The sequence below is a fragment of the Mytilus galloprovincialis genome, chromosome 9, assembly GCF_965363235.1.
Source record: "Mytilus galloprovincialis chromosome 9, xbMytGall1.hap1.1, whole genome shotgun sequence".
NCBI classification, from domain to species: Eukaryota; Metazoa; Mollusca; class Bivalvia; order Mytilida; family Mytilidae; genus Mytilus; species Mytilus galloprovincialis.
Genome location: NC_134846.1, coordinates 27560621 through 27569249, shown reverse-complemented (window position 1 = coordinate 27569249; position 8629 = coordinate 27560621).

The following is an 8629-nucleotide window of genomic DNA, read 5'->3' as shown; positions in this document are numbered from 1 at the left end:
TGGGGGTGACCCCCAGGAACTTTTATTTAATTTCATTTGATTAGTTTATTGTCCCATACAAGAATATATATGGTTTAGGGGTGGGGATCTGGACCGTTTACAAGTTAAAAGCATATTCTCGAATTGAAGGGGGTAGGGATGACCCCCCCAGGGACTCCCCTATATTTCATGTGATTTGTTTTAATGTCCTTTAATCATTTCTGAAGACTGCATGTATCTATCACTTACAGTTTTCAAGTTATATTCATTTGAAAATTTTAGAAAATAAAATCCCTTAGGGTTCTATAGTAAACCCCTCCCTTCTTTCTGCCCCCCAAAATACCCCTTAATAGACCCCAATGCACAAATGAGCGATTGATGGCTCACCTAGACATATTAGTCTAACATTTTATGAAACCCTAAATAAATCTGACAAGTAGTTTTGGAGAAATGCTGCGGACAAGTTCATTTTTAAAGTGGCGGAAGAAGAAGAGGAAGAAGAGGAAGAAGAAGAATGATAATTAATTAAAAAGGGGGAAGGATATTAAAAATCGAATAAGTAACGAATAGGTGACGATAGGGAATAGGGAATAAGTAACGAATAGGTAACGAATAGGGAATAGGAAATAGGTAACGAATAGGGAATAGGGAATAGGTAACGAATAGGTAACGAATAGGGAATAGGGAATAGGTAACGAATAGGTAACGAATAGGGAATAGGGAATAGGTAACGAATAGGGAATAGGGAATAGGTAACGAATAGGTAACGAATAGGGAATAGGGAATAGGTAACGAATAGGGAATAGGTAACCAACTTGACGTCCATTTCTCTCAGTTAGCCAGAGATTGTTTTATAGATTCTTTGAATGACGCAGATTTAGAATGGGCAATATTTCAGGGTAAGCCAAATTCTATAGACGACAGTGTAAGAATGGGCCTAGAATTTGAAGCGTTTAATTCGGGACATAGGAGGAAGTTTAATAACCGAGCTGCATTACGAATGCTGTCAAGTATACCAGACGATGAAGAGGGTCCTGAAATACACACGAATAGTATAATTGACAGATTAGCAAAAATTGGAAAAAAATCAGTCCCAACAGAAACCAAGTTTTATATCAGAAGCTACCTGCTATTTTTGTGGAATTAAAGGACATTACAAAAGAGATTGCAGAAAGTTCCAAGAAATGAGAAACAGTGGCAAATACGTGCCAAACAATAGAACGGGAAATAATTGGTCACAAGGAACACAAACTGATACCAGAGGCCAGTCTAAATCGGGAAACTTTTAGACGCTAAAGCTGACAGTCTACCTTAAGCCAATATTGAATTTAACGAAGGACCGCTTAAATCTTTCAAATTAAATTATGATTTAAACGATAGTTTATATTTTAAGCTGGAAATTAATGGGATGTTCAACTTTATCAGTGATCCATATAAGAAAATTTTTATCATTCCCAGAATCAAAGAGACCAGATAAAATTTATGAAGGCATTCAATTAAAACTTGCTAATGGTGAAATTATTAAAACTATTGGCCAAGCCGATTTCGATATTAAAATTAATGGCAAAATATGGAAACAGCGGTTTGTGATCGCCGAAATTGATGCCCCTGCAATAATTGGTTATATTTTTTTATATTCTAAAAATTGTAAGCTTGATATTAGACATAGTAAGTTAACTATTGAGGATTTTGAAATAGTATGTCAAAAAGAAAGTCAGATGTCTAGTATTTTTAAAATAGCTTCAGAACAGAATGTAATACTCCCCCCTCACTCAGAAACTATTATAATGAGTAAAGTACTGGGAGATTCTAGTCATTTAATGGATGCTATGATAGAACCTGTAATGAAACAGGACAACGAAATTTTAGTAGCTAGAGCTTTGGTGGACCCTAGTAGTGGTCGTATTCCATTGTGTATAGCAAATTTGACTAGCTTCGAGGGAACCTTATACACATTTAGTTACCTTATTTGAAAACAGTTTTTCTAATTTGACAGAGGAACAAGGAATATAAATGAAAGGAGTCTTAAAAAGACAAGCAGATGCGTTTGCAAACTCCAAGAATGAATTAGGTATTACAGACCTAATAAAACACAAAAATAAATACAGGGGATGCTACTCCTATTAAGCAGAATCCGAGGAGACTACCATTGGCCAAACAAGAAGTTGCAGATCGCGAAGTTCAACGAATGTTGGATATTGGAGTTATAGAACCTTCTTTAAGTCTCCGGTCATCACCGATAGTACTCGTGCCAAAGAAAAATGACCCTACTTCCGTTTGATTCTGTATTGATTACAGAAGGATAAATAATTTGACGAAAAAAGATTACTTTCCTTTGCCTCGCATAGAGGATTGTCTAGATGCGCTACGAGGCGCGAAATTCTATTCCACTTTTGACCTTCAGAGTGGTTACTAGCAGGTTGAGATGGACCCTGCAGACAAAGAAAAGACTGGATTTGTTACCAAAAGAGGCTTATTCCAGTTTCGTTGCATGCCATTTGGGCTATGCAATGCTGGGGCTGCTTTAAGCGATTAATGGAATGTGTACTTGCCGATTTAAATTGGCAGATATGTCTTCTTTATCTAGACGATGTTGTAATATTTTCAGATACTTTTAAAAATCACATTGAAAGATTAGAGTAGGTCATATCTAAAATTAGAGAAGCAGGGCTAAAAATATCCCCTACAAAGTGTGCCTTATTTCAAGAAAAGGTACATTTCTTAGGTCATACAGTCTCTCGAGAAGGAATAGCAACTGACCATGTTAAAATAAGTGCGATAAAAGACTGGCCTACACCTACTTTTGTTCACGACATTCGCAGTTTCCTGGGTACCTGTTCATACTACAGAAAGTTTATTTTAAAATTTTCTGATACAGTTAGACCCTTGCATAAATTGACAGAAAAAAGGTCGAGAATTTAAATGGACTATAGCGATTGCCAGGAATCTTTTGAAAAATTAAAACAATTTCTCATTTCAGCTCCCATACTTAGTTACCCTGATATGAAAAAAAAATTATTTTAGATACTGACGCTAGCGGAACTGGTCTAGAAGCTGTGTTATCCCAGGTCCATGAAAATGGAAAAAAGGTAGTAGCTTATTACATTAAAAGTTTTAGTAAAACAGAACGGCAATACTGTGTGACAAGGCGGGAATTGTTAGCTATCGTAGCATCAATCAAACACTTCCATCAATATGTGTATGGTACCAGCTTTCTTGTTAGAACATACCACGGTGCGCTGCGATGGCTTCTAAACTTTAAAAATCCAGAAGGCCAAACTTGTCCGATGGTTAGAGTTTTTGTCGTCTTATAATTTTTCAGGGCAGGTAGACAATATGGGAATGCAGATGGACTTTCGCGTCGTCCGTGTACACAATGCACCCATTGTATACGACAAGAGACAAAAGAGTCTAATGCAGAAGAAGATCCGAGTTGTTACTTGCGCGCAGTTAAAACGGCAAAACTTGATTTTACAATCAGAGAAGAAATTGAAATCGAAAGTACAGAGCTAGGCGCAAATTGGACGCAAAGTAAGACAACAGAAGAAATATTAGCCGCCCAGCAACAAGACGATACAATTGCAGTTATCTTGAAATTGAAATTAGAAAATCAACCAAAACCAAAGTGGGAAGACATTTCTCTTGAGAGTAAACAGGTTAAAACATATTGGGCTCAGTGGGATAGGTTAAGAGTTATAAATGGTCTCCTATATAGAGAATGGCTTTCAAACGTTCATGGAAATGTCCAACAATTAATGTTACCCTTGTGCTGGCATGATCAAGTATTATGATACACGACGATCCTGTGGCAGGTGATTTTGGTATACATAGGACGCTAGCGAGAGTTTCGAGCATTTTTTACTGGTAAGGTTATAAAGAAACCATAGAAATTTGGTGTAAATGCTGTGAAATCTGTAGTGCAAGAAAGGGCCCAACGCGTCTTCCTAGAGGCCCTATGAAACAGTATTTAGTTGGAGCACCACTAGAACGTGTTGCTATAGACATTCTCGGTCCTTTACCAGAAACAAAGAACAAAAAAAAATATGTTTTAGTTAAAACCGATTATTTCAGTCGATGGGCAGAATCGTATCCTATGCCCGATCAAGAAGCAGAAACTGTCACACGAATTTTTGTCAGTGAATATATAGCTCGTTTCGCTCTACTAAGACAAGTACACACAGATTAAGGGAGACAGTTCGAGTCTGATCTATTTCGTTCATTATGTCAAACATTTAAAATGGACAAAACGAGAACAACCGCACTCCATCCCAAAGTGACGGCATGGTGGAAAGGTTAAATAGAACAATAGAAGACATATTAAAGAAATTTATTGCAAAAGACCAACGAGATTGGGATTTGCACTTACCATTAGCTATGATGGCTTATAGGAGTTCTGTACATGAAAGTACAGGATATTCTCCAAGCATGTTGATGTTTGGAAGGGAAATAGAGTTACCAGTCGATTTGTTGTATGGTCAACCCCCTCAAATTTCGGACAACATTACTCACCAGTACCTTGCCAAATTAATCCCAAACTTATGGCGAATCCATAATATTGCACGAGAAAAATGGCTGCTGCAAGTAACCGACAAAAACAGCAGTACGACCACAAAATATATGCCCGTCAATACAAAGTTGGCGATGCAGTATGGGTTTATAATCCTTCTAAAGCAAAAGGGAAAAGTCCAAAACTGCAGTGCAAATGGACTGGCCAATATTTGACTATAGCAGTGTTCACAGATTTAATCTACAAAAATCAGAAGTCGGAATTTTCAAGAGAAATAATAATACATCATGATAGGATGAAACCATTTATTGGTAGCTTTGACAACTGGCTTCTGAAAAATAATAGTAAGTCGTCAGTTTCAATCTTCGAGACTGCAGATGAAAATCTTTATACTGAAAGACCTGGAAAAGAAAATGCAGATCATGTCAAAATACCTCGAAGAAGTAAAAGGCATTCTAAACCTCCCGATCGATTTAGTCCATAGCAATCCCATCCGTTTTAGATGTATATAGTAGTTACCAGTCTGAATTGTTTTCATAAATTGTATATTTATATCTTTATGTATATTAATACTTTGTTTTAGATTTTATGCTGAAAGAATAATATAGATATGATTACGTTATTAGGCAGTTGTAGTGTGCAGTACCTGATAGTTATAGGTGATATAAACTTGTTTGTTTTTCAAGTTTACAGATTTCAAGTATTGTTCCAGAATACTGATGTATTAACACAATTTTGTAACTGTTACAGTCTGAATGAATCCAGTGGCAAGTCTAGTACCCCTGTAACGTCCAATATAGCTCTGGTTAGGCAGTTTCAAAGCTCCAAATTTATCATCTTAATATAAAGAACTTATGAGTCTAATATTTTTTTCTTCAGATGCACACATGTGATATTTGTTTCAAGAACTATAAAGATGAGGAACTGTTAAAAAGACATGTGAGATATGCGCACAGTAACACATTTAAGAAGTGCAGGTATTGTCCATATGAAATCCCAACTAATGTAAAATACAGGATGAAAGGGCATGTGGAAAGAAAACACCCAGAGAAGATGCATGACAATAAAAGGAAAGAAGTAGATCACAAAAAGAAAAATCCAAAATCCAAAATTGAAACACCAGCAGTTCAGAATTTCCAATTCAAGCCAATAACCAGTCCTACTCCAATATACCTAGGGATATCAGATGATCTTACATTAAAATTGCACACCAACCAAACTTATTTCCTGGGATGCAAAGGCAAACAGGGAGTCCAGTCTCTCTGTTGAGTCTTCTCAATAACTATAACAACAGCCACTCAACTACATGTATTAGTCAGTTACCAGATCCAATTACACCCCTGAAATCTCCACCGATTGAACCCATATTTACAGCAGTTCCAATTGATGAATTTTATAATCCAAAGATAGCACCTTCCTGTTCAACCCCTAAGATATGCACGGGGATCATTGTATTAGATGAGTCACCTTTGACGATCAATCCACCAGCCACACCTGCTAGTCCCAAAGTTGAACCTTACGATCCAGAAAAACCAGAGATGGATAGACGTGAGGTAATTTTCAAGGAAAAGATACCATTCTACCCACCCAGGAAAATTGACCTTAATAACAGATTTGGCCGAACCTATGATTGGTCGAACCTTCAGCTTCCCAGTGAAGAATGTAGAGACGACCCAATACTACAACTCAGTTGTCCCCCATCTAGCTATCTTAAAAATGGAGATGCAACATGGGTGCGAAAAATAAAAAACAAAGAAAGAGAATTCAGCACAGAAGTAAAAGTAATACCAGATGGCTATTTGGGAGTAAGGAAAGAAGAAAAAGTGATTTTGCCAGATGGAACCATCTATCTTCTAACTTCATCATGGATTCCTGACCCAGAAATTGTTAAAAGGAGAAACATTGGTATTCAGACAGATAAAACATGATGACAGACATAGGAGAGTTTGAACTGGTAGAGGTGCCTCTGGAAGCAAAAGAGACACAAACAGACATACACACAGAGGATACAGGGATCCAGTGTGACAATTTAAAAGAGCTTTTTAATTAAAATTAATATTTTAATATGCTAACCAGCTGCCTAATTCATTTATAAAATTATCATAAGTAATGTGATGAAGTCTAAAAAGTGTGGTACTGTGTGTACTGGGGTATTATGTTCGTGCGATGGTAATGTTATAATCTCCACTCGATACAGTATAAGTTTGTCTCTTGACGTTTACCCAACACAGACGATGAATGCCAAGTACATGCACTTTTTACAAGATAATCCAGTGGTTATGGTAACGTGTAAGTCCTGGACACCTTGGTCACATAAAAGTTTATGGATCCTTGTATAGTTAGACAATTTGCTTAAATAAATCACGTCCAGGTTTTCTCGGGCAAAACGTTGTCCTTTTCTTAAATTATCTTCAAGGGTAACTGCATACTCCGTCGCAAGTCTATTTTCTTCGTTATTTTCTAGTTTTTCTGTCAATAAATCTAGTGGCATACGCATCTCTTCCCCATAGTCTAGGTGGTGTGGGGTAAATCCGGTGCTCTGATGTGGCGTTGAATTGTAAACCATCATGAGATAGTCTAAGTATTTATCCCAGTCTCTTTGGTGTGGTTTTATATATTTGGAGAGCATGTCGTTTATGGTCTTGTTCATCCTTTCTACCATTCCATCTGATCTGGGGTGGAGTGGAGTTGTCCTCGTCTTTTTCACCTCCATCAGCTTACAAAGTTCTTGAAAAAGAAGGCTCTCATATTGTCTCCCTTGGTCAGAATGTAGCTGCATGGGGCAACCGTATCGTTTTATCCAGCCCCTAAATATTGTGTCAGCTACCGTTTCTGCACGTATATCTTGAATGGCGTATATTTCAGTTAATTTGGAAAAATAATCTGCAACAACTAGGATGTATTTATTTCCTTTATCTGTCAACGGGTACGGTCCAGCAATATCGGTGGCAATACGCTCAAAAGGAGCTCCTACTACATGTGATTTCAAAGGGTGTCTCTCCTTAAATGCTGGATTTTTGCGTTCACCACAAATCTCACATTTGCTCACATAGTACTTTACAGATTTTCTCATCCCTTGCCAATAAAATGGAGAGATCTTGGCCTTTTCTAGAGTCTTCGCTACTCCTTGATGACCTGCCGTTTTTGCATCGTGTAAATACCATAGTACTTCATCAGTGATCAATCTCGGAATACATATTTTTAACCTCGGTTTTCCAGCATCTTCTTGCCATAGTAAGCACAACACATCGTTCTTTACTACTAGTTGTTCCCTTCTTGCAATATACGATTTGAAATCCCTACTCTCACGACATATCTCTTCCCGTTCGGGCTTTTCACGATCGTCTAATTTCAATTTAATACTTCGTCTTCTTCTTGCTGCTGGCGAATAAACTCTAAATTTTCTAATTCTGAACTTGATTTCTTTTTTTGTGTAGCTTGCTTGGGTCTATTTGGCTTCCTCCCCCTTCTAACAGGACTAGCTCCTCCGGGAGCAATTTCGTCTTGCCCGGGCGAGCTATGGTCGGGTACATCTGCTCGATCGGGCGTACCTGCCCGTTCGGGTCTCTCTGATTCATTTTCAGATTCATCTGATTACGTCGCTACCTAGCCTTCTTTCATTTCTTTAATTTCTGACTTCACTGGTCCAGAATAACTATAATTCCATGGCATGGCACACTGCTTACATATTTCTCCATCCGATGTCACTAATCTTAACATGGCATCAGCATTTCCGTGTTTGTTCCCAGGACGGTGTTCTATCACTAGATGAAATTGACTAAGTTGCTGAATCCAGCGGTGAATCTGACCTTCTGGTTCGCGAAATCTCTGCAGCCATGTTAATGACCCATGATCCGTCCTCAATAGGAATTTGCGTCCTAGTAGGTAGTGCTTAAAGTACTTTGTAAAGAAAACTACGGCAAGCATCTCCCGTCTGGTCACGAAATAATTACGTTCAGCTTTGTTAAGACATCTGCTTCCATACGCTATCACACGTTCTTTCCCGTCTTGAACTTTGGAGAGTACGACACCAATGGCGTAGGCGCTGGAGTCGGTGTCAAGTATGAAATTGTTTCCACCTACTTGTGGGAATGCTAAAATTTGTTCTTTAACTCTAGGAAAAGTTTTCATCTATCCTAGCCA